Raw genomic sequence first — 26,509 nt, 5'->3', positions numbered from 1 at the left:
TATTACACTAAAAATAAAGGTATGCAGAATGACGAAATTCCACTATTTAATATAGCGTTTCTACATTCTGAAAACATTTGGCAAAATTGGTCCTTGTGCGGAATGGCCCCAAATTATAATTACCTACAGAGAGGTAGGTAAAGGAAACCACCTCTGAACTCTTTTACCTTGAAAACCCCCTTAAGAGTCTCCATAACTCAGCTGTAACTTGATGGGGGAGAGATTTAACACCTGTGTCAGAGGGAGAGGGAACAGTCTTCCCGCTAAACCAGGGGTGGTCAAACTGCGGCCCTCGAGATGACAATGGACTACAATTCCCATGAGCCCCTGCCAGCATTCGCTGGCAGGGGCTCATGGGAATGGTAGTCCATGGACATTTGGAGGGCGGCAGTTTGACTACCCCTGCCTGACTCTTAGATACACCATGCAGCCTATTGGCTAAAATGGGACTTGTTTCTGAGCAGACCTTGCTTAGGAGCACTCCCATATTTACTCATGAGTAATACACTGAGGGGCCTTGTTTATTTTTAGATCTTGCCATGTTTTCTTCATCTCTCTATTAATAGAAAGCCAGTAGCAAATACCAGAAGCGAGCTGTTCGTGACATCTAATAATATTGTCAAGGATTTCTGGCACAAAGTTCTATTGGAAGGGACTGAATTTATAGCAGTGTCGTTCTGTCCTTCAGCACTACTGTAATTTTTCAAGGTTGAAAGGCCATCTCCTCTCTGCGTTACCGTTCCCATCGACTCTCACAAAGAGCAAGGGAATTATCTTCATTGTGTGCCAATCAATTTCCAGCCATTTAGACCAGTGAGGGCAATGCCTAAATGCGTTAGTGATCCAGATGCCTGCACTTGTTACCTTCCTGTGACTTTCAGCGGTTTAGGCAGGTCTGTGCTGCACAGTCCAGAGCAGGGGTAGTCAAATTGCAGCCCTCCAGATGTCCATGGACTACAATTCCCAGAAGCCCTTGCCAGCATTCGCTGGCAGGGGCTTCTGGGAATTGTGGTCCATGGACATCTGGAGGGCCGTAGTTTGACTACCCCTGCTCTAGAGGTTTTAAGATACAAATGGTGTGAGAATGCAGATAAGCATCAGCTTCCGGCCAAGGCTGGCTTGAGCCGATTAATGGAAGCTTTGTGGCATTTAAACTGAGCCTGGGCTCAGGCCCAGAACCAGTTTTCTATATTCTACTCACAGAGTAACCACTGCCTGTCTGCACAGCGGCTCTAAGGTCTGTGACTCCTACGCAGGCTCTGAGGCCTAGTAACTCACCTTCTGGAAATTTGCCACCAGTGCTCTTGAGTCTACTTTATGCTATATTTGTGCCACAAAGAATCCCTATAGAGATTATCATTGCCTAAGAGGTCTCCTGAGGAGATATAGAAAAAAAGTTATGCTGTCTTTGAATGCCTTGGTCTTCAGAAACCTGGTGCTGAAGAAACTTCGGAACTGGGGGAATATATGATGTAGATCTGGCTGTTGTTAAACTGCTAGAAGCCTTGTAGGGACCAGAGGAGGTAGAAGTATTAGAAACTCAGACAGAAGCAATCTTCTTTCAGTGCCTAACAGAGTTGCTGAGAACTGGTGGGAATCCAATCAGGTGGATAAACACTCCCAATGGGGACTCTTTTGGCATGGACTGATAGAGGACAAAGAGGACAAGGATTCAGTGGCACAAAGAGACACCTTTATTCCTAGTACAGCTTGTTAGAACGCGGACTGCACACGTAGCTGTCTTGTATTGTTATCTTTTTCTTTACAGAATGTCTGATAAAGGCTTTCAGTCAAAGCAATACACACACATTTCCCCTTTTTTATCTCAAAAAGCAATTCAGTGTTTTAACAAATTGCATTATATTGAATAGGTTTCTCTCCCAAGCTATATGTCCAATGCTTTCGGCGTTTAATTGTAGTATAATTCTAGGAGAGTTTCTTGCTAAATCTAATAGACCATATTTGTTCCCAAGTTTCATGAATCATGAATGTGCACTACTGTAAGGGTAATTACACTTGACCGTGTGCCAGTTCGACTCAGGTTGCGTTTGGCATACAGGCTATCTAATCCAACCCCCTGCTCAATGCAGGATCAGCCAAATTCATCCATATGTTACTAAAGTGTGGAATCTATGCTTGCCTAAGTCATTTTATCAGCTGAGTTTATACCACGACACTGTGAACTACGCTAGAAATCACACTGTTGTCATGCCACTTCAATTGGCACTACTAACAAAGACAAGCCAAGAATAAGAAAGTCTCTGAGGCCTAAGCCACTGAAGGAAGTGAGACTAGAGGGACAAAATTGTAGGAGCCATGGTAATTTTGACTATGGAGTCACGTGATTTGTTTTCAGACAGTGTTTGGGTTGGATCTCGATGGGCTGAACAGGCCAACAAGGAATTGTTGACTGGTGGTCCATGCTATGAGACTTGTATGAGACCTGTGAATAAACCAACACTAATATTCAGTAGAATCAGTGGGGGCAATTCCGCACAGATTCTTTGTAGCAGGAGTGTGGCAAATTGAAATTGCTACAAAAATGCGGTTATGCACAACGTCATTGACAATCTGCCATACTCCTGAAACCGATCCGCAAAAAGCGCTTTGTTGTAGCGCTTTCAGGGAAATCCCAAAAAGGGGATTCACCCTCCAGAAAGCGCTACACTCTTGCAATCAATCTGCAACACTAGCGGGAAAGTTCTGTGCATTACCATTGTTGCGGTTTCTGCAAAGTCCCTCCTCCTGGCTCTCTCCTTTGATCTTCCGGTGAAGTGATCGCCATTTTTTTTTCTCGGAGCGACCGAAGATCAACGCACCGGCGAGCCTTCGTTTACCCAGTGAGGCTTCCCCGGCTGCAGTCCCTCCCCAGAGCTGTTTTAAGTCACCAAGCACCACACAGCCCCGTTTGCTGGTTTATTTTCCCTTTATTTTTCACTGTATTTTCGGCCGAAAATCGTGCCCGTGCGGGGGGGGGGTATTCCTTTTTCACTCGGGGGAGCGTGGCAACGATGAAACGGCAGCTCAAACACCACCTGCTAGCTAGATTGGTCTCTCCGTTGCAATGAATCAACGCAGATTCGTTACAACGTGTTTTCTTTTTTTTTTAAACCTGCCTTAAAGGGAAAGGGGCTTTTCAGGAGCATGATAATGGCCGCCCATTGGCTGCTTGTTTGATTGATGGCCAGGGGCGGGACAAAGCTCGGCAATCGCTTCCTGGCTAGTGATTTTTGCCGAGACCGGAAACCTGTGGGAAACGATAGAAAAGCAACTGGATTCCACTACAAAGGCAGGTATGCATAACGACGAATTCCACTATTAAAAATGGCATTTTTTCGTTCCGCAACCAATTTGCAACATAGATCCTGGTGCGGAATGGCCCTAGCGGGAGTTAGCAGACCATGATCACCCCTGCAACCACAAGACAAATCCTAGATCTTACCCAAATCCAACCTCAATTTCCTGTCCTGTATACATCGTATTTTTCATACTGTGTATTGCTTTTCATTTAACTTGGTTTAGTCACTGAAATTATACGTGTGTGGTAAATAGAAAGAGGAAAGATGTGAAGATTTCTATTCAGGTTCACAGTTAAGGATGTGTATGAAGTGGCTGACAAACCAAAGTTCATCATGAATTTTGGGTAGGGTTCCCAAACTAGAGTTTATGAATTGAAGAACTGGGACAAACTAAAATAAATTTTGACACAATTCATGGTGGTTTGTGAGAAATTCATGAGAAATGGCTGAATGACTGGGAGCTCCCTACCAAAGTTTAAATGGCTTGGGGTTTAAATGGCAGCTGTCCACTGGGACCCAGCTTTCTGCGTCCCAACAAAAGCTGCGGGGAGCAGAAAGGAGAGGGTGAAGTGCCCTCTGGGAGCCCCTTCACTCCATATTTTGTCCTCTGGTTTTGCCCTACTTCAAAGTGGCAAAGAGCAGAACTAAAGGGCTTAAATAGAACAGAGCCCCAGCTTTCACAGGAAGCAAAAAACATGGTTTTAAACTTTAAATGCCCCACAAACCTATTTGAATGGCTCAGTTTGGGAACTGGTATATTTATTCTATTCGTGATTCAGGCACAAACCGTGAACTAAATAGCAAAAATGTGCTTCGTGCCCAACACTATCCATAATATGCCTTTCTTCCTATCTTCCTTGATGGGATTGCCATAAAAATAGAGGAATTAAAAAGAAGAAGAACAGAGAATGATTGATTCCTGTTATCTGCCTATGCATGTTTTTATGTTTATGATTTTTTTTCACACATGCAGGCTGACAGAAATGTATGTTAAATACAACCCTTTTTATATTGGTCTAAATGACGGTAGGTAGGTAGGTAGGTAGGTAGGTAGGTAGGTAGGTAGGTAGGTAGGTAGGTAGATGATGGATGATAGATGGTTGGTAGGTAGGCAGGCAGGCAGGCGGACAGACGGACAGACAGACAGACAGATCCCATTATTTTCCAAGAATACATATGCTTTTGCTAGTTATAGCTTTCTTAAAGACCCTTCGCTCACTTTTTATTGCCCCTTGCTCATTTTTATGGCCATAATAAATATGGAGTTTTTATTTTCCAGGACACACAGAAACACTGAGAGTGATACTGATCTTTATAAATCTACCTTGAGCCAGGAGGAATCTTGCAGGCCCAGCAGGGTGGCTCTTGTGGGTGCAGCACAAAGCACCCCAGCGACATATTTGTTCTATTCTAAAAAAAAGTTCTCAACCTGTAATTGAAGCTTTCATTTCACAAATTAAAATGCCATGAAAAATATTTTACTGGATCAGTCCTTCAGGTGTCCATTTGCTGGCTTCACTTTAGCCTCTGAGTACGTGGGAGAGAAGCCAGAGAAAACCAGAGTGGTGGAAGCAGAGCTGCTATTATTTGTACATGGAAGAAGATAAAAACAGTGTCAGCCACGTCTGAGGAAACTGGAGCTAGTGAAACCAAAAAACAAAAAGTAGATAGCTGTTTCGGTCCATGTGGTGTAGTGGTTAGAGCAGGCTTTCTCAACCAAGGTTTCACGAAACCTTGGGGTTTCTTGATGGCACTGGAAGGGTTTCCCAAATGGGTGAGAGTTAATCAATATTTTATATATTTTAGATGTGTTAAAAACATTCATAAGGTGATATGACTATGTATGGTCAAGTCAACCCCCCCCATGGCCAATGGTAGACTTGGAGGGGGTGAGAAGGGGAGGAGCCATGGGTGGGTGTGTACACAGCAATGCTTCTCAACCACATTCTGTACGGTCGCACCCCTTCTTTGGGTTCTCAAAGCCTGAAAAATGTTTTAGGGGTTTCTTAAAGGTCAAAAGGTTGAGAAAGGCTGGGTTAGATCAGGGGTAGTCAAACTGCGGCCCTCCAGATGTCCATGGACTACAATTCCCATGAGCCCCTGCCAGCATGTGCTGGCAGGGGCTCATGGGAATTGTAATCCATAGACATCTGGAGGGCCGTAGTTTGACTATCCCTGGGTTAGAATATCAGATTAGAATATGGGAGACTCAAGTAGTTATCCCCAGTCTGCCATGGGAGCTTGCTAGGTGACCTTGGGCCAGTCACACCTGCTTATCCTAACCTACCTGAAAAGGATAGTGGTTGTGAGAAAATGGAGGAAGGATATGGTATTTTAAGGTGTTTTGGATCCCCATTGGACTAAAATACAGGGCAAAAAGAAACACAAATACACAAGACTGCCAGCTCTTTCATTTATTTATTTATATTTATTGGCTGCTCCTCACTCATCTCAGGGCGGCTTAAAACACATAAATACCTTGGAAATACCTGGAGATTTGGGGGTGGAGTCTGAGTATGGCAGACTTTGGGGAGGACAGGGACATCAGTGGGCTATAATGCCATAAAGTCCACCTAAAGTGACCATTTTCTCCATGTGATCTCTGTCATTAGAAGATTGGTTGTAATAATGGGACAGTTCCAGCCACCACCTAGAAGGTGGCAACTATACAAAGACATCAACCACAGTAAAATCCAAAACCAAAAGGCACATAAAGTACTGCATTATGTCCAGACAAAATAACACAATACACTGCTTAAGCTTTCTTCAGAATTCTTCATGAGGCTGGAAAGCCCCAACCCCACTTTTTAACATCCTGTTTGATATAAAGTTTTGAATGACTCAAAAGCTCTCACAATGTTTTGTGTTATCTTAACTGGTATTACTACGAGTCATTATTTGGCTTGTGGTTTTGGACTGGGCTAGAAAGGATGAAGGACGCTGATAACAGAAACTGAATGAGGCTGAAATGAACAGAGAGGCAGCACTAAAAGAACCGTGTGACTATCACATGCTTATGCTCCACAAACTGAACACTTTTGCCTTTCTGGAGCATTTAAGAGGCAGGTAGAAACGAGGCTTAGGCAAACACTGAAAGGCAAGAGGTGGTAATTCAGTAAACACCCACACTCACTCACAACTGCTGGTTAATGGGGAGTGCACAAGGCTGTCAGTATTGTGGGGTGGACACAAGCAAGCCAAAAGTACACAGATCTTTAAAATGCTGGGGCCACATTAATTTCCTGTTGAGATACAAAAGTGAAAAGGCCTGGGAGCAGGAGACATCAGACCTGCATGCATCTGGTAATAGATATCCACGCACGTGTGTGCACACGATAAACATGGAAGATTCTCAGTAGTTTCCGGGATAACACAAATATTGGTGGTTTCAAGGGAAATGCAATTATCTGTGCTTTAAAAGGAAAATTTGAATAAATGACATGATTGGTGAAATGATGAAGACGACTGGAACACAAAATAAAAGTTGTCTTCCTTTGTCACAAACACTTAAAATTCTCACGCTGACTGTTTTTGACTTACAAGTACAAGTTGCAGAGAGTCTCTTCCAAAAGCCACAATCCACAGAATAATTTTTATTTGGACCAGCTACAGTGACACCAAAGTATATGCAAGCTTTTGGGCATACCAGAACTCTTATGATATTGTTAAAAGCCACAATGTTTGTTGGTTGGTTTATATTTGGATTTCTAGCCCGCCGTTCCCAGCCAAGCTGGCTCACGGCAGATTACAATCAGGTCATATACACATTACAGTTATAATGAAGTCATATGCACTTTACTTTTCACAGACTCAGTTTTGGTATGCTAAGATTTTAAAGTGAAGTTAAGAAGTAATATTGGCTTTTAATGCCCTGGTGTTTTCCTTCATGTTCCCTGTGCATTCCAGTCAGGTTTTCTTTTTCTTTCTGCATCTCACCCTGCTTTCACTGTGCACATGCATTGGGCATTCTTTTTCATTCTGCATTGATTTTCCTCCCTTCAGCATTCCGTTCACATTTTTGTTTACTGTTGCCCCATATTTTCTGAGAGTGGTTTTGTGCCAGATTTTCCACTTGATCAGCAACCCTATAATACAATTCCTCATGTTGTGGTGACCCCCAACCATAAAATTATGCAAGTGTTCTTTCACAGTAACTGAACCAAAACTGACCAATGGCGTGAAGACCCAGAGCCATTCCGCACCAGGATCTATGTAGCAAATTGGTTGCAGAACGAAAAAACGCCATTTTAAATAGTGGAATTCATTGTTATGCATACCTGGCTTTGTAGTGGAATCCAGTTGAATTTCCCACAGGTTTCCGGTCTTGGCAAAAATCGCTAGCCAGGAAGCGATATTGCCGCGCTTTGTCCCGCCCCTGGCCGTCAAGCAGCCAATGGGCGGCCGTTATCATGCTCCCAAAAAGCCCCTTTCCCTTTAAGGAAGGTTTTTAAAAAAACACACACACATGTTGCAACGAATCTGCGTTGATTCGTTGCAACGGAGAGACCCATCTAGCTAGCAAGTGGTGTTTGAGCTGCTGTTGCATCGTTGCCACGCTCCCCCCGAGTGAAAAAAAAATACCCCCCCCCCACACACGGGTGCGATTTTCGGCCGAAAATACAGTGAAAAATAAAGGGAAAATAAACCAGCAAACGGGGCTGTGTGTTGCTTCGTGCTTGGTGACTTAAAACAGCTCTGGGGAGGGACTGGGGCCAGGGAAGCCTTGCTGGGTAAATGAAGGCTTGCCAGTGCGTTGATCTCCTCTCGCTCCGAGAAAAAAAAATGGCGATCGCTTCGCCGGAAGATCAGAGGAGAGAGCTAGGGGGAGGGACTTTGCAGAAACCGCAACAATGGTAACGCACAGAACTTTCCCGCTAGTGTTGCTGATTGGTTGCAAGAGTGTAGCGCTTTCCGGAGGGTGAATCCACTTTTTGGGATTTCCCTGAAAGCGCTACAACGAAGCGCTTTTTGCAGATCGGTTTCAGGAGTGTTGCAGATTGTCAACGATGTTATACATAACAGCAAAACAGTAGCAATTTCAATTTGTAACCATTGTGCTATTTTGAACGAGTGCGGAAGACACCCCATTGTTCATGATGGTATATAAATTGGTTTTTTCCCCGGGATTTCTCAGTCCAGTTCTGCCTCTTGTCCTACCATGCTGATCTCGCTCTTTTACGCTGCCCCAGACAGATGAACGTTCTATCTAGATCTAACCTGCAAGGCTGTTGTGTGGATGCCACCCCCCCGCCCCGGCCAAGCTGCTTGCCCTGCCACAATCCCTGTGAAAGGGTCGTTCGACCCCCCCAAAGGGGTCCCGACCCCCAGGTAGAGAACCACTGCCATACATTAAGATAAAAGTTCATATTATTAGATATACCCCCAAAAAATCAGAAGGATTAGCTAGGTATCAATTTCAGTTACAATACACCTATGTAGCCTACTCCTGCTTCCCCAAAACCCTACATTGGCATTGGGATGCATATGTGTCATTTTGAAGTTCCGTTAATATACAGTCTATTGGTAAAAGGTAGCCTCACAAGTAATGCTAAAGGTACTCAGAAAGTATTATGGCCAGGGTTTTCAAAATGCACTATAAATATTTTAGATAATATTATTTTTCTGTTAGCTTGCTTCTGTAACCTTCAGCAAACAAATTTACTCAAAGACTAGCAAAATATGCAAAAAATATGCCTTACCTTCTTGGTCTACTCAGTTCAAGAATAACTTAATCCATCATCAATCAAATATGATATATTGCAAAGAGAAGTGCTGAAGGAATACCATAGATTGACTGCATTGATGTGCTTACAACAGTACCTTCCTTGAAGGGTGAAGTGTACAGGGACTATTTTTATTCATGGTCCCCTCCTCCACATATACATAAAATGAAACACCTTCAGAAGACAATATGATTACTTTTAAATTAACTTACACAGATTAACTGGTTTGGATACTACCAACACCCATACTCTTGATCTGTGAATATCTTTCCACCTAATAAAATGCAGTTTGTGGCTGCACTGGTTAAAACTCAACACGGCCTTCGGAGGGATATTTGCCTAATAGGAAAAAGGCAGTCAACCAGACTGCCATGTTCCTATTGGTAGAATATCCCTTACTTAGGGCCAATAGCCGCTCTTCCTTGCTCTCCTCCGCCTCATCCTCCTTCTAGCCTGCCTCCCACCTTCTCTTCCACTTTGAGGTGATCTGAGCATCTTCTGACTCAAGGTTCTGTCCCTCTTCTATGGCTCATTTCCAGGCTACAGCGATCAGTTCCCCTGGAGAAAAAGGATTAGCTGGAAGGTGAACTCTATGACAATTATACCCCCTGGCCTTCACAGGCTTCACCCCCAAATCTTCAGAAGTTTCAAACCTGGAGCCGGCAACCTGCCCCTCCCCTCACCAGTGGCCAAGAGGGACCTAGCAACACTTGTTTCGGCACACATGTGAAAGTAAACAGGATAGGAACACAGATTCAAGTAGACAGCCTTGTTGGGCTGAAGTTGGCCTGAATTTAGAGTCCAGTGGCACCTTTTTCCTATTTATCTCTGGAATCTGCTAACCATTTTCATTATGCTGTGTGTTAATTTACGCTCACACTCTAACTTTAAAACAAAATCAGAGTCCAGTGGCACCTTTAAGACCAACAAAGATTTATTCAACGCCTTGAATAAATCTTTGTTGATCTTAAAGGTTCCAGTGGACTCTGATTTTATTTTGTTGTCCTGCTTCAGACCACTTGACTCTACCTGTAAGTTCGAACTGATTACATTTATTCCATGGCATTGTATCTGAGGAAGTGGGCGTGAACACGAAATCTCATCCTTGAATAAAACTTTGTTGGTCTTAAAGATACCCCCGGACTCTAGGGTAGGAACACTTTGTTGAGGCTGTTAGCATCGTATGGTCTATTTAATGCCAATTCAAAAAAAATTTTTTTTCTTGCATGACAAATGAGATTGTTGGTATGGGATAGGGTCATTCAGAGAAGAGATAATGTAAAACCAGGCCCAAAGAAATTAGAAGAGTTGGCTTTTGTGCCCAGCTTTTCACTACCCAAAGGAATCTCAAACCGGCTTACAATCTCTTTCCCTTCATAGAATCATATAATAATAGAATGGGAAGGGGACTCCTGGGTCATCTAGTCCAACCCCCTGCACTATGCAGGACACTCACAACCCTATTGCTCATCCACTGTAACCTGTCACCCCCTTAAGCCTTTACAGAATCAGCCTCTCCGTCAGATGGCTATCCAGCCCTCTCAACAGACATCCTGTGAGGAAGGTTGGGCTGAGAGAACTCTGACAGGACTACTCAGTCAGAACAGCAATATCAGGGCTGTGACAAGCCCAAGGTCAACTAGCTGGCTGCAGTTGGAGGAGCAGGGAGTCAAACCCACTTGCCAGGTTAGAACCTTCTGCTCTTCGTAACCACTACAACAAGCTGGCTTGGAGTATAATTACAGACTGTTGGTTAAAGCCTGTTTTTGTTCCCCTCCATAAATATGTTTTTAAGTATTTTAGTGCTATTTACCTAAGAGTCAATGACTACTGAAATGACATGGCTGGGAAGAATTAAATCTAAATACCTCGGTGTAAGAAATATATTTGTTACTTTAAAACAAAACAGCTAAAGTAGTAAACAAACATGCACATTTGCTCACAAATTTTGCTCACCTCCATTTGCCTAAATAGTCCAAGACAGAGGCAGAGGATTTGAATACTAATCTACATTTTGCATTAACATATTTGTTCTGCTTATGAGTAACCTGAAGGAGACCCTCCTCTTGGTGTGATAACAGATATATAATTATTCTTCTTGAGGTTCCGCAGAGTCAAATGACAAAATCACACAGAATTACCCAATGTTCTTTTAGACAATAGCAGCTGCATTCAGATCTGACACTAAGCCTCAATTAAGCCCCAGAGATGGGAAATAGCTAATAGAATCTGCTGGTTCCTTCTGAATTACTGCAGGAATTTATTGAGTTCCCAAATACCGTTTGAAATCAATAAGCAAAGGTGATAGGTTCTTGACAGGTTAGCATAAAAGTAACTTGCAGTGCCTGCCTACGGTGACAAATCTAGGAATCAGTAAAGCTACTAAAAAAAAAGAAAGATGTGGAATAATGAATTCCACAATCGCATCAGATCTTGGAAGCTAAGCAGGGTTGGTGCTTGGCTGGGGGAATACCAAGGAAGACTCTGCAGAGGAAGGCAATGGTGAACACCTCTGTTTTCCACTTGCCCTGAAAGAGGCTTGCAGGAATTGCTATCAGTTGGTTTCAGTGTGTCAGCAAATACATAGCAGAGGGCATCACCCTCCTCCCAGTGTAGATGCCATATCAATTCAGGCAGCTGTTACTGAAATATTCATCATTTCATAATGCTTTTTATACTCCTTATCCTCCAAAAAGAAATCTTACTAGGAGACTTTAGGTGGGAAGATGGAGTTATATATGAATTAACTATGAATGCAGAGATCCATCCCAAAATGTACCAAAGAAAGCAATGAAGTACAAAAAATAAAATGGGATATAAAGTCAAAATGTGTATTTTTTAAGAAGTTGAATTTATTGTTGAAGCCAAAGCCACAATGACCATGCAAACAAACATAGTGTAAAAAACAGTATGTATCGAAGAGAGCCAATCTGAATTCTATGAGACATCATACAAAATTCAGTGATTTGAAGAAGAGCTGGTTTTTATACTCCAGTTTTCATTGCCCAAAGGAGTCTCAAAGTGGCTTCCCTTGCTCTCCCCATAAAAAGTCCCCTATGATGTAGGTGGGGCTGAGAGGGCTCTGGCAGAACTGCTCTGTGAGAACAGCTCTAACAGGACTGTGATAAGCCCAAGGTCACCCAGCAGCCAGCCTGCGGCGAGTGTGGCCGGAGCTTTGCCCACAAGCGGCACTTGCAGAGACACAGGCACAACCAGCACTCGGCAGAGCGCCCCTTCTCCTGCACCCAGTGCGGCCGCACCTTTAGCACCCGGGCCAGCTTGCAGCCAGCTGGGTGACCTTGGGGAATCAAACCTGGCTCTCCAGATTAGAAGGTCTCTTAACCACTACAGTAAACCGGCATCCAAAAACCATAAGAGAATGCATGAGATGATATTAAATAACCATTCAATAATGATGAACAATAATCAGTGGATTATAATTCTATAAAATGAATAAAAACATACTTTAAATACTGATGAATATATGAATAATATATTCTTAGTGAATAATTATTGTATAAAATGATTGAAATATATGTCGCACAAGTTCAATAATGATAATATAGGAAAAAATAATCCATTAGCAATAATATATAATGCAGATGTAAATAAATGCAAAGTGGATGACAAACCAAAGTTCATCAAGAATTTTGGCTGGGGTTTTCAAACTAGAGTTGATTAATTGAAGAACCGGGACAAACTAAAATTAATTTTGACACAATTCATGGTGTTTTATGAAGAGAACTGGCTGAAAGACTGGCCATTCAGCTGTTTGGTTCAGGGGTAGTCAACCTGTGGTCCTCCAGATGTCCATGGACTACAATTACCATGAGTCCCTGCCAGCGTTTGATGGACATCTGGAAGACCACAGGTTGACTACCCCTGCTTTCAAGTCCCCATGGCTTTTCACAGGATCAAAAAGCAAAGTTTAAATGGCTTGGGGATTAAATGTCTTTAGAAGACAGTGATGTTAACAGCTGGAGTCTGGGGATCTCCCAGAGTAAAAACTGATCTCCAGATGACAAAGATCAGTTCCCTTAGAGCAGGGGTGGCCAAACCATGACTCTCCAGATGTCCATGGACTACAATTTCCCATGAGCCCCTGCCACTATATATTGGCAGGGGCTCATTGGAATTTGTAGTCCGTGGACATCTGGAGATATTTGAATCTCCAGGGGATTGGACTAGATGGCCTGTGTGGCCCCTTCCAACTCTATGATTCTATGATTCTATGATGGTAGATTTGATGGCATTATACCCTGCTGAGATCCTTCTCCTCCCCATACCCTACCCTCCTCGGAGTTCACCCTCCAGATCTCCAGAGGTAATTGGGATGAACACTGGAGGATGTGGAACATAACTTTCTCATGCTCCAAGCAACCAGAAGCTGTAAAAGCTGCATGAAAGAGATGCTGTTCTATCCCCTCCCATGCTGTTCTCATAAGGAAGTGAGAGATTATCCCATAAGCGGTGTTACAGGAGCTCTGGGGTGATCTAGAAACACAGCTGGAGGGAGCTGATCATAGCTTGCTCATGCTGCAAATAGCTGGAGGGTCTCTGTCAAGTGGCATACAGGGCATAAAGAGAAACAACTACTAAAACAAGTCAGATACTCCATTAAAAATTAAAAACCAACAAGCTTTAGCATTAAACTTCACTGCCAGGAAAAGTTCAAATAGGAATAACCAGTTTCAACATATTCCCCCAGAAAATCAACTTAAAACTAATTAACAGGCTCAACGTTTTTTTTATAAAAGCTAATTATTTTAATTAAAGTATTTAGAAAAATGACAGTTGGTGGTAGCCCTCTAAGAAGAATGCCTGTTTTAAGATGGCATGTGCATATACCATCTAAAAATAAGTATTTTTTTCTGTTTGTAACTATTGTGCTAGGCATATGAAAGTACATGCCATTTTATTTTATTAATCACCTAGTAACCCTCATACATCAGAAGACTTTTCTGCACGCCATAAATTGAGCGTCATGCTTATCATCTGAAGATGCTATATTCTGTCCGCTCTGCATGACTTTGCCAACGTCTTGCATCTGGCCAGCAAACTGCTCGCTACATCCGTCATTTTAAAGCGCAAATTGGTGAATCACAAAAAGTGGATTCACCAACCTAAAAAGTGCTATCCCCCGGTGGACAACTAGCAGGCCACCAGCAAAAGAAATGTATGGAGGCGAAGAAGTGCTACTTCCGCCTCCAATGTCCCGCCCTCATACCCACTCCCCTCTTTCCAGAACCGGAAGTTCTTTTTAAAAATGGAGAACCGCCTGGTGCAACATATAGGTGGACACACACCTTGGCTGTGATTGTCTGTGCCTCCATGAATATTCGAATAGGCGGTTAAACAAAATAAGTCTATTTAAAAAAAATTGGCGGTTGCTGGAAGTTCATATGTCAATCAGCCATGCCGGGAGGGGATTGGTTGGTGACAGTGGTAGGCAAAGTGAAACAAGAAAGTCTTGCTGTCTCTTCTCACATTTCCGGCAGCGAGTAAGGATGCATGAAAAGAACCCAGAAGCATTTGAGACAGCTTGAGTGATGTGGAGTGCCAGTGAGTCAGCATTATTTCTCGCGCTTTGCCATACAGCAGGCTTCACGCAATAATGCCCAATGTGAGGAAAAGCCCTTATTATTGTTTATTTAAGTTTTAGTTTGTCACCTTTCAGGTCCATATGAGGCCCTCAAGATGGCAGCTAACAGCAATATTCAACATTAAAAACCCCAGTAGGACAAGAACATCATCAAATTGTTGGTAGGATGCAATGAAGGAGGAAGTCACTATCCAAGATTAGTTAATTCCGCACAAGTGTAATGTAGCAGAAGGCTTTCATATTGTAAATGCTACTAATCTGCAGTTCCGCAAGACGTCGCACACAATCTGCAACACTCCTGCAACAGTTCCGCGAAAAGTCATTCGTTGTAGCGCTTCTAGGGAAATCGGGAAAAGTGGATTCACCCTTCGAAAAGTGCTACACTTTTGCGAACAATCTGCAACACTAGTGAAAAAGACCTGTGCGTTCTCATTGTTGCCGTTCCAACAAAGTCCCTCCCCCTGGCTCTCTCCTCCGAACTTCCGGCGAAGCGATCGCCATTTTTATTTCCTTGGAGCGAGTGGGGAAAGCAACAAATCAGCGAGGCTTCATTCACCCAGCGAGGCCTCTCCGGCTACAGTCCCTCCACAGAAGTGCTTTAAAGCTCCCCTAAGTCCCGAAGCACAACACAGCCCCTTTTGCAAGTTCCCTTTATTTTCGGCCAAAAATCACGCCCGTGCGGGGGGGGGGGATTTTTTTTTCACTCGGTGGAGCATGGTAACGATGAATCGCCAGCTCACACGCCAGCTAGATGGGTCTCGCCATTGCAACGAATCAACGCATATTCGTTGCAACATGTGTTTTTTTTTTTTTTAAACCTGTGCTTAAAGGGAAAGGGGCTTTTCCGGAGCATAATAACAACCGCCCATTGGCTGTTCGTTTGATTGACGGCCAGGGGCGGGACCAAGCACAGAAAAAATCGCTTCCTTTCTAGCGATTCATGCGAGACTGGAAACCTGTGGAAAACGAATGAAATGCTACTGGATTCCACTACAAATGCAGATATGCAGAACGCCGAGATTCCACTATTTAAAATAGCGTTATTGCTTTGTGAAACCAATTGGCAACATTGGTCCTTGTGCGGAAGCACCCTAAATGTCCGGGGTTTCAAAAGTCAGACTTAAAAGGCTGTGAAATCCAGTAGTCAAATAAGTACTCTGTTAGAACCAAGGCCGTTGTCTTTTTGCTCCCTGCTGCCAAAACAGGCCTCCTATGTTGAATTTTTGAATTTGAATTTCATGTTAAGATCACAGGAGCCCTGGAAACAAAGAGAAACATTGACACACCCATTGGCTAGAATGGGAGCCAGGAATGCCAGTTGACTTGCACCCCAAAGGTTGCAACAAAAATATGGAACTCTCTGTCTTTTATATACATGTTTTGCTATTATGCCAATAAAGGTATTTGACTTTGAAATATGGAACTTTGAATGAAGGCCTCTGGTTAGAGTGAGACTGCTCTGGAACTGAAATGACAGCGCCTGGTAGTAGCAGTCCTAGGAAGAGAATCAGTATTTTTTACTCCATTCTCGGGAACCATAATTCAGTTCTAGAGGCTGTCATTCCAGTCCCAGAGCAGTCTGTTTGGATACAGATTCCTTCATCCAAAATCAAGAAGCTGCATTTTCACTGCAACTTTTTTGTTGCCATAATGTATTTCAATGGAGCACATTCAAGTCAAATGGCATTCCTGGTTCCCATAATATCCATGGGGCAGTCCATCGTATCCCAATGTTCCTAATGGCCATTCCTGTCATGAATGTCAGTATATTTGGGGAAAGTAGTCACCAGAACAGGTTGCATTTACAAGAAAATCCCCATGTTAGATACAGACTGAGTATATATCATGATCTACTTTCCCAGTGACTAAACAGGCCATGAACTTGTTTTACTTTTGCTTTCTAGATTTCCCTTTGGCCGCCAACACTGCTGTATTTTGCCTCTTTTAACAAAGACAAGTTAGTCTCTGGTCCATATCAGGGATTCCCAACCAAGGGTCTATAGATCCCTAGGGGTCCACTGGAGCTCTGGAAGGAGTCTATGGCAGGGGTAGTCAACTTGTGGTCCCCCAGAATTCTCATGGGAATTGTAGTCCATGAACATCTGGAGGACCACAGCTTGACTACCCCTGGTCTATGGTCCTTCCCATTCTGCCTTAATGGACTTGGCCACAAGCTAGGGAACCGGTCACTTCAATTGCCCCCCCTCCGTTTTACTGGGAGGGGGTGGAGCCTGCCTCCTGTCTCCCCTTCCCTCAGTCTTCCTCAAGACTACCTGTTAACACAGGTAATGATGTGACACCTGGTGACATGTCACTCCCATGGGTGGGTGGCAGGGAAGTATGGCCAACAGACGTTGCTTCTGGGGTTCCTTGAAGCCAGAAAAATTATTTCAGGGGCTCCTCCATGGTCAAAAGGTTAAAAAGGCTGCTCTAAATCGTCTATTTCTTTTGTTATCCGTGACTCTTCCAACCATAATTCATCAGTGTGGCACCTGCCCCTTATTTCCGGTTGAGCTTGTGGTTTGCCAGCAGAACAAGCTAAGCTTCAGGCTTCCTCGAGGCGCCAGCCTCATGCCTAGGGTTGCCAGCTCTGAGTTACAATATACTTGGAGACTTAGGGGGTGGAGCCGGGACTGGCCAGTATTTGGGGCAGGGAGGGGACTCAGTGGAGGATAATGCAATGGAGTCCATTCTCCAAAGCAACCCTTTCCTCCAGCCTGGAGAGGAGCTGTAATTCCAGGGGATCGCCATGCCCCACTTGGGGACTGACATCCCTACTCATGCTACTCTTTTGGCTAGTGGCAACTGCAAATCTGGCTCTGGGGAGTGAATATAAGTAAAGCAGTCACGTTAATAACAGCAGGCCTCCCCTGGACTTTGGGAGGAAGAAAATGGAAAGGCTGGCAAGCTAGCCTAGGGCCACGGAGACCTACCTGACAGCCCCCCCAGCCCGAATCTCACCTGTATTGCTGGGGTGCGGTTCATAAAGCGCTCTGCACATGCTTAGAAGCGCCTTTCGCTTCTTATTCACAACCCACCCACTCCCAACAGATCCCCGGCATAATTCCTAACACATTCTGCGGGTGCAGCGCCGGAGAAGGAGGCGAGCGGCCGGGCCGGCGCCCGTGGCGTTTCCCCCCCCCCCCTTTTCCTCCCTGCCTGCCCGCCCGCCCTTGTCGCTTTAACGAGGAACCCGGCCTCCTCCGCAGACCCAGCCCATTGGCGGGCGGGGCGGCCCCGGCCGCCTCTGTCAGTCGCCGCCGCTTCTCCTCCCCCTGGCTGTCCCCGCCCGGCTTGGACGAGGAGCGACCAGCGGAGCCCGGGAGCCGGCCAGGGGAAGCAGGGAGCCGCCCCAGCCACCTCGGGGGGCGTCGTGCCATGCGATGCCATGAGCTGCCGCAGATGAGGTAAACGGGACGAGCCGCCCGCCCGCCCTGCGCCGCCAGAGCGAGCAGCCGCAGGCGAGGCAGGGCAAGGCAAGGCAGGCAGCCCGCCCGCCCCGCTGCCAACGCAGAGCCCGCGCGGAGGCTCCAGGAGCCCGCCTGTCTGCTCGCCTCGCTCGCTCGCTCCCTCCTTCTGGAGCCGATGGGCGGAGGAGACCTTCGGCCTTGGAGGTAGCGGCGCCCGCCTGGGCCTAGGGCTGGCTGCTGGGGTAACCGGGCGCGAGGCTCCTCGGGGATTCCACATGGCGGTTCAGGGAGAGGGAGGCGGACAGGTGAGAGAGTGGAAACGGGGGAGAGGAGGAGGAGGGAGGGGGGGAGACGCTGAAGAAAAGGGCTTGGGTGGGGAGCAGGGGTGGGCGGCGAACTTCCTTGCGGCCCTCTCTGGTGCGCTGGCAAAGCAAGCCTCTGTGCATGTGCCGAGTGCCCTTCTCTCGCCGCTTGGCCGCAGAGCTGGGGCCCCACCGTGGAAGACGGGGCTCCGGGCAGGATGGAGACCCGGGACCTACCTTTCTGCCTTTATTTGGATTTTGGAACTTCACCACTTGAGGCCTGTTTGGGTTTAGGATTTGTTGCATGTGGCCAGGCGTAGCTGCTTTGCTGCGGGGCGCCAGTGTGGGTGGTGGTGGCGGCCTTGGTGCTTGGCAGCTGGGGTGAAGGCAGGAGTTGAACGGGGAGGCGGTGGGTGGCATCCCTAGAACTTTTTATAAGCATTATGTGCCGGCTGTACAATATTGGAAGTTGTAAGAGAGGAGACGTGGCTACTACAGGACAAAGTGTTCTCCCCCCCTCCCCTCCCCGTTTTTTTGCAGAGGAGAAATGGCAGCCAGAATAGAGGCTGGGGACAAAGGGAATACAAGGTTAAAAGGTGCAACACAAGGAAAGTATTATAAGGACTGCAGAGAGACTTTGCGTTTTTACGGTGCATGATGCCTTGGCTTGGACAGAAAGCACTAAGTGAAATAAAAGTCCCAATGAGCCTGCAAGAGGGTAGGTGGTTCTAGGGAGGTTTGCTTTTGGAAGGTATCTGGGGGGGGGGGGGCAGTGAGTGTACCGAAGGAATAAGTTTGTTGTGAGGTGAATAAATGGGGTAGAATGGGAGTGGAGGAGAGCTTTCACTAATAATGATGCAGATCCTTGTTTCTATAACAGATCACAGTTTATAGGAAGTACACCTTGGTAAACACAGCTGTTGGGGGTTCATCAGCCCTGGGACACCTGACAGTAGCTATAGTTTGACCTGAATTCTCGCTATATTGTCAGGTGTAAAGTGTTAGCAGTCAGTTTTGTAGAAGGAGGGTTTTGTTTGAGGCTTGTCCCTCTGTGGCTAAAACTCACCCCTAAAATAGTCCAGTAGGTTGAACCGGAGAAAAGAAGCTGTGGGAGAGGGCTACTTTCACTTTGTCTGCAGACTAGTTGCTTGTGAATATGCGGTGAATTTCTTGCAGTGTCTCAGTTCACCATAGCAGAGTTGAAACAGCAAAACGTTATGTAGGCATTGCTACGTAAGGGGAGAGGGCGGTTTGAATGGCAGTGATAGATGCGGCTCTGTTCATTTTTTACAGCTGGATTAGGTTCTGATCTGTTCTGATTGGACAGCTGTTGAAGTTATTTCCAACTTGTACACACACAGCAAGGTCAGAGTTCGTAGTTCTAAAGATTTGAATCTAAAGATTTCACATTAGGGAGGAAGGAAGAACATGACAGAAACCAACCAACCTCCCTCTACCTTTGTCTACCTTGCTTCAAACCTCAACTTGGTAAGAACAATGCTTTATAAAAAAGGAAATTGCCCCCCCCCCTTAATAATTTATTCAAGTAAAATTTCAAATTGTGTGTTTCTGGCTTCAAGGCAGATCGTAGTTACAGAAGTTAGTATCTTGAACTATATTAGTTGATTTGTATTTCTAAAAGATTAATAACTTATGAGTTTTCATGCATAAATGCCACATAAAGCCAGTGAATTTAGGTTTTATAGAGATAAAAGAAAACAGGTGTGTTCTAAAAAATTCCATAACATTTTATCACTGTATTTTCATTTTATTTCAAGGGGTACATAATAACGGATGATTGCATTTTCTTATGGGTTTCTCCATTGTTAATGCAAGTGTATTTAACACTTTTACAAGCAAGTGGTTCTGATCTGACCCAGTACACAAGTGTGAATTGTTTGTTTATTTTATAGCCCGCCACTCCCAGTGCAGCCAGCTCCTGGTGGGTAAGGTAATAATCCCTCAATAAAATCAGTAAAAACAGAATAAAATATGCACCTTGGTCTCAAACTAACCATCCCTCCCTGCTCAACGGACTGACCTCCAGCAACAACATGTGCCTCGGGATGCAGATGGGGAGGGAGTGGCAGATGACCTAGCCATTTGGGGGAGGGGCCCTAGATCTTAATCGACCTGACCTCAACCAAAGACCCGGCAGAAAAGCTCCATCTTTCAAGCCCAATGGAACTGAGAAAATTCTGACAGGGCCTCAACTCTCCTGGGGACTCATTCTACCAGGTTTGGGCTAGGACTGAGAAGGCCCTGGCCCTGGTTGAGGCCAGACACACCTCTCATGGGCTGGGGATCACCAACAGGTTGATGCCTGCTGAATGAAAAGCCCTGCAGGGGGCATAGGAAAGTAATAGGATTGGCCTGTTAAGTGCCACATGCTAGTAGGCAGGAACCTGGAGGACTATCTAGAAGTTTCTCAGGTAGCAGTCAGCTTCTAGTAAAGCATGTGTTTATGATCATGCTGGTGTATAATTGAAGGGTAGGTATTCACCTATAGCCAGATCTCTGTCCAAGCAATCAAAGCACTGGCAGTACTACTGGAAGAAGGCTACAGGTGCGGCATGTCATCACCCCCTATGCCTGCTCAAATCCTACTGACTACAGGACAAGTTCCTGAGAAGCCAGCAATGCTGATGGGGCTTGGCTTGCTCCAAGCATCTCCCTCCAAGAATGCCACTCTTCTCTTCCTCCCCATTTTGTTTGCTCACCCACCAATATGTTTGTTTGTTTATTTGTTATATTTCTACACTGCCCTTCCTTTTGGTTCAGTGTGGTTTACATATTGTAGATATTGCTTGGGGGGGCACTCAGACCGTCTTGTTTTATTTCCCATGGTAACTTAACTTACAAGGGTTTTTTTAGTGGTACTTTCTTCCAGTAAAAAGAATGGGGAGAGCGTGCTCTTACGTGGCTGCCTGAAACAGAAATAAAATGTAATAAATGCCATAAATACCAGTGCTAAATAAAATGTAATAAAATAAATAAATGAAATAAGCTGAGCCAGCTTGGTTAGGAGTGCTGCGTTCTAATCAGGCAAGCCGGGTTTGATTCCCCGCTCCCCCACATGCAGCCGGGTGGGTGACCTTGGGCTCGCCACAGCACTGTTTTGACGAGCAATAATATCAGGGCTCTCTCAGCCTCACCTCCCTCACAGGGTGTCTGTTGTGGGGAGAGGAAAGGGGAGGCAACTATAAGCCGCTTTGAGCCTCCTTTGGGTAGGGAAAAGCGGCATATAAGAACCAACTCTTCTTCTACCTCACAGGGTGTCTGTTGTGGGGATAAGACGAACGTAAGCCGCTTTGAAACTCCTTCAGGTCGTGAACCAATTATTCTAAATAAATACATAAAATGTAATAAATAGATGGTTGGATGGACGGATGGAATCTGCAGACGGTGCAAGAAACTCCCTGCAAATGTGACTTTTTTTGTGGGGTTTATGAGGGGGCTAAAAAAAATGCTGTGAGCTTCTCTTGGTAAATTTAATCTTCAACCAATCATTAAAATTTGCCCCTGGCTTGGTGGGCAAACACAAAAGCACGGGATTCCTGAATGGTGTATCATAAGGCAAATTAAATATGCACAGGAAGGGAAGGACTACTGTGCATTACATGACTAATTTGTCTTTCAGGGTGAACTTACTAAACTTCAGTTACTCCTTAATAAAAAAAGAGTTATAGTAGTTTCTGTAGTAGTTTTAGTTCGTTAATGTTTATGGATAACTGAAGTTTAACGCAGAATTAAAATTAGTTGTCTTTTAAGCTTGACTTCTAAAATGTTGTTGGGTCTATGTGAAAATAGCTTTGGCCTTGCGTCCCTGCAGCAGTATAGAATTAAAGAGCATGGCACTTTAACAAACCGTATGAACAAGAAACTGTTAAAAGATATATCTTTTCCTTCAAATAATGACAAATAGCTTTGTTTGTGAATTGAGCTTATAAATGAGTATTCCTCTTATTCAGAATTCTGAAGAGGACGCCTTCATTGAGATTTTGTACAATGTACATTCAAAACTCAGATTAGCTGAAGACTAAAACATGACATGTGATATTTGCAGATCTTTGGAACTTGGCATGCATATTGGTTCATCAATATCAAGCTGTAGAAAGCCAGTTTGGCCTCAGCTATCCTGTTTTCTACTTCTACCCAACCCTACAAGTGTGGCCTTGCAACATAATGAATAGCAGCCATCCCTTTTTGGAATTCTCATACTCCCTGGGCATGAAGTCAACCTCTAAAGCCATCCTAAACATGTTGACTTGAAAGTGTATCTCTGCTGTTGGTAGGCCTTCAGCCATAGGGCAACTTTGCAGAGGAAGCAAAGCTGTTGCTGTGTGTAATTATGCAAAACTATGAGGTGAGTTTGGATCAAAATGATGATGGATTTTCATGTGGATGCATTAATAGGCAGGTTGTTATTGTGGCATTGTCTAATGTTCTCTTGTTTTTTAATTTTATTAAAAAAAAACACACACACATTTTTCTACTAGCATGCCTGTAGCTCTCTAATGTAAATCCCTGTGTATGACTGGGGATCATTTTACATTCAGGATCATCTTTGCTCTGGATAAATATCGCTAAAATTGATAGCAGCCTTTAAAAACTTTCATGCTCAGTGTACAAATCTAATTGAAAAATAAAATAATGGTTTAAATAATAAAGAAGCTAATGCTGGAAGATTCCTGGTGAAGGAGCCATCCTCTGTGCAGAGGAAATTTGAGTAGAAGCAGGGGAGGGGGTATGCCAAGAGAGCCTTCGTGGTGTTTCACTCCAATTGGATTTCTCTGACAGGGTTCCTATGCAATAGAGTCCAGTAGCACCTTTAAGACCAACAAAGATTTATTCAAGGTATGAGCTTTCGAGTGCAAGCACTCTTCCTTGCACTCGAAAGCTCACACCTTGAATAAATCTTTGTTGGTCTTAAAGGTGCTACTGGACTAGGGTTCCTGTAGTAAGGCTTCCTGGGTCAACCTCAAAGTGTGAGCTGGTAGTGATCCACCAAGTACATGGGACTTGAACTGTGCCTAGCCTTACATCAGCACCCTGTCTGGAAGCACCCTGTGTCATGACCTGGGTGAAAGCCTGTTTGAGAGGAAGCAATACATAGTTTGTGCTGCTGTTTTTCATGTTTTCAGAGTAATGGCTGAAGTATGTACTTGCTCACTTCCCTGTAGTACAGTCACAATTCATTGTAGTGGAGATGCAAAGGGTCATGCTAAGTGCACATGCAGTAGATCATTTGGTGTTTCTCTGCTTGTGTGTAAAATCATGAAGGGGACTGAGCATGAATTGATGGAGACAAAGCTATGCTGGAAGGGGGGAGGTTTGCATTGCTCTTGCTCTGGAAAGGTGTAAATATGCGATGGTGACTAGATAGCTCTGAAGTTCCACAGGTCGCATGGTGGAGGCAGTGCAATGATCCATACGGTTCAGCTCCCCTATGTAGAGGAAGATTAGAATGTAGGAGGAACTTTTGTTTTGACTAGATTAGGCTGTAAGAAACTTGTCCATCATGGACTTTCTAAGTATGATGTAATAGATATGTATGGTACTTAAATATTTCAATTACTTTAGGATTTTCCCAGGACTTTATCACCTGACTTACCTTTGCCGGTGTATAAGACGACTGGGCATATAAGACGACCTCCCAAAATTTCCACTCAAAATATAGAGTTTGTTACATTACATTACAGTACTATGGGCCACTATGGGCAACTATGTCTATCCCAACTGAAGTGCACCTGGCGTATAGGACGATCCCCTCCACCACTTGGAGGCATGTTTTTCAGGGGGGGAAAGTAGTCTTATACGCCAGCAAATACTGTAATTTACACTAGATATCAGAGGCTATTCATTTAATTGATGTGGGGTTGCTGAGCATCCTCAAAGTATCTTATGGGGAATTATTGGATAAAATAGGCAGAAAACTCTGAAACATGGAATCTCTTACTGCTTGTATCCATAAAGTGTTGTTCAGCATTACCAGTGAAATGGTGTTTCTGTTTGCATTACTGAGCTTGACTCTGAAGCTTGATATGATTTTCATGAATTTGGGAGGAGGGTCAATTATTATATGAAATTATCTACTTTTCAAGATTGTTCCTGCTGTGCTGTATACTTTAAAGCAGGGGTAGTCAACCTGCGGTCCTCCAGATGTTCATGGACTATAATTCCCATGAGCCCCTGCCAGCAGGGGCTCATGGGAATTCTAATCCATGAACATCTGGAAGACCACCGGTTGACTACCCCTGCTTTAAAGGATTTAAAAAAAATTTCTAGCTCTTTGAAATGATGAAAAATAAGGACTGTACAATCTTGTTGGGAGTTGTAATAATAATCGAAGGGTACTTACTCCCAAACAAGAGTCTGATATGAAAGATATTTGGGGAATAGTGTGGAAACTGGATGGAGGACCCTCCTTTAAGGAAATCCCAAGACATCTACTTCTTTGTAGCGTTGCTATCCTATATATTTCTGTGAACTTAACTGGAAAACTTATTTAGGTACTTCAGCCTACAGATTGTAACATTCTGTGATCAGTTCTGATCTCTCAATAATGAACATTGTTCAGCTAAAGCTTTTTTCCAGCATTACTCTTATGACTAGAGCTTCAGATTTCTCTTCCCCTCGCCCACGCCACATCAGGTTTTCTGAGATGGGTGAGAATGGACATATCTAAAATGAGTGAATAGAATAGAAACAAAGAAATTAAGCACAAAATTCACAATAGTGGGGTGGGTGAGGCTGAGAGAGCCCTGATATCACTGCCCGGTCAGAACGGTTTTATCAGTGCCGTGGCGAGCCCAAGGTCACCCAGCTGGTTGCATGTGGGGGAGCGCAGAATCGAACCCGGCATGCCAGATTAGAAGTCCGCACTCCTAACCACTACACCAAACTGGCTCTCTAGTTTGGAGTTGCAGTTGTTACAGATGTATGGTGCCTATTATGGTCCAGTATTAGTTAAATAACGTAGTATGAAAATCTTGGTTCCCTGTAAGTAACAATATAGACTGTCCATTATATTTTAATTCTGCTCTTCCTCTAAAGAGCTTAAGGCATGGCTCTGTCTGTCTCCCTTTTATCATAACAGCGCAGTGAAATATGTTGGACTGAGAGGTGGTGACTGGCTCGAGGTCTGTCTGCCTCACCAGTAAGCTTCATGACCGGGTCTGAATATGAACCCCCCAGTTCTAGTCAGTCTAATCCCTGCACCATATTGGTTGGGCTATGCGTGGATTATAAGGCAGTCAGCTGATGCATAGCGATGGGGTAGCAACCGAGGATTAAACTTGACAAGATGTCGTGATTGAATCATCCCAGTCTGTTTTAAAGCTCGATTGCTGCTGTGCACAGCCTTGATTAGGACCCAGATATCCCTGGGAGGGGTGAATAGACTTAATCCTTCCACCCCTTGATGTTTTGCTTCAAGTTGATTAGAGTGCTGTTGCCTGGCTCACATGCTGTCCCTCTGCCTGCAAATACAGATGTATATTTTCACTACCTCCAGGCTTGATTGATGGAAAAATCTTTTTTTTGCACATGGAGTCCTTTACAAAGGAAGGGGAAAGGGCTATAGATTTATTTCGGGCTGATTTCATCTTAGTCAGTCTGTCTCGTGTGGCTATTATGATCACTTTGTCTGTACAGTAATTGGGGAATTTCATAGATATGTGATTTATAGCAAATTGTTGTCGAAACACGGTTCTAATTCTCCCCCGTCCTCAATCTGCTCCTTTAATGATGCCATTAAATTGACAGGAAGAATCTGAGTAGCTTCAGAAATGCCAACTCTCAGTCTGTTGGCATTGATTGGCATTGATTTGATGTGTGTCTGAGATCCCTGATAATAAAACTTGCTCCTGAACTGAAGAAATGGATGCCTGGTCCAGTCCTACAACAGCCGTCATATCCGTTACTGTAGGTGGGTGGAGGTGGACATTCAGCCGGAGTAACTTATTCTAATTGCATGGCAGGAGCTTGAAGGGTTGCAATTGCTGACATCCCTCCTCCTGTATACTACTTACTCATATACTTATATGAGAGCCAGTATGGTGTAATGGTTAAGAGCAATAGCTTCTATTCTGGCAAGCCAGGTTTGATTCCCGGCTCCCCCACATGCAGCCAGCTGGGTAACCTTGGGCTGCTCATGGCACTGATAGAACTG

The 26,509-nt window shown here is 44.4% G+C and overlaps 1 protein-coding gene across 5 annotated transcripts in view; it reads left to right on the top strand.

The window, feature by feature from the left end:
- Positions 1-17,848: 17,848 nt before the first annotated feature.
- Positions 17,849-26,509, top strand: part of TEX2 (testis expressed 2) — a 95,406-nt gene continuing 86,745 nt past the window's right edge. Inside the window, exon 1 of one of the 5 annotated variants that reach the window (XM_077328857.1) lies at positions 17,849-18,031. The gene's annotated coding sequence lies outside the window, so the exon portion shown is untranslated. Of the gene's footprint in view, positions 18,032-18,068; positions 18,340-19,801; positions 19,825-26,509 lie in introns of those variants that run through there. The other 4 variants (XM_077328853.1, XM_077328855.1, XM_077328854.1 and 1 more) reach the window with 4 other exon arrangements.

Source organism: Paroedura picta, chromosome 3 (genome assembly GCF_049243985.1).
Source record: "Paroedura picta isolate Pp20150507F chromosome 3, Ppicta_v3.0, whole genome shotgun sequence".
Lineage (NCBI taxonomy): Eukaryota > Metazoa > Chordata > Lepidosauria > Squamata > Gekkonidae > Paroedura > Paroedura picta.
This window is presented reverse-complemented; position numbering and strand designations above follow the sequence as displayed.